Source organism: Plasmopara halstedii (genome assembly GCF_900000015.1).
Source record: "Plasmopara halstedii genome assembly, contig: Scaffold_110, whole genome shotgun sequence".
Lineage (NCBI taxonomy): Eukaryota > Oomycota > Peronosporomycetes > Peronosporales > Peronosporaceae > Plasmopara > Plasmopara halstedii.
Window position 1 is genome coordinate 2,030,483 of NW_020187031.1, and position 439 is coordinate 2,030,921.

Here is a 439-nt window from a genome sequence, read left to right on the forward strand (position 1 = left end):
ATAGGGTCCACTTGCTCCGCTCCAAGCCGTTTGTGATCTACACAGATCATGCGTCACTACGCACTGCGACTCAGTCGCCCCACCTCTCGCAGAGGATGGCTAGATGGCTATCCTTCTTTGCGGAATATATCTCCGAGGTGAAGTATAAGCCGGGAAAGCAGAATACTTTGGCTGACGCGTTGTCACGCAGACCAGACTATGAGCTTTCACATGTTACAACTGTAACGTCGACTGTGACAGATTTGATCCGCACCGCGTATGCGGGTGATGGGATGTGTGTAACGTTGCTACGGGCTCTAGGGAGCAAGGAGTTTGAAAACTCAGATAAAAAATTGTCATCAAGACTACGTGCACGATTGCACCGATATTCGTTAAAACGGTTTGCTATATTATAGCACCGATTCAACGGATACACCACAAATTGTGGTTCCTCATGATG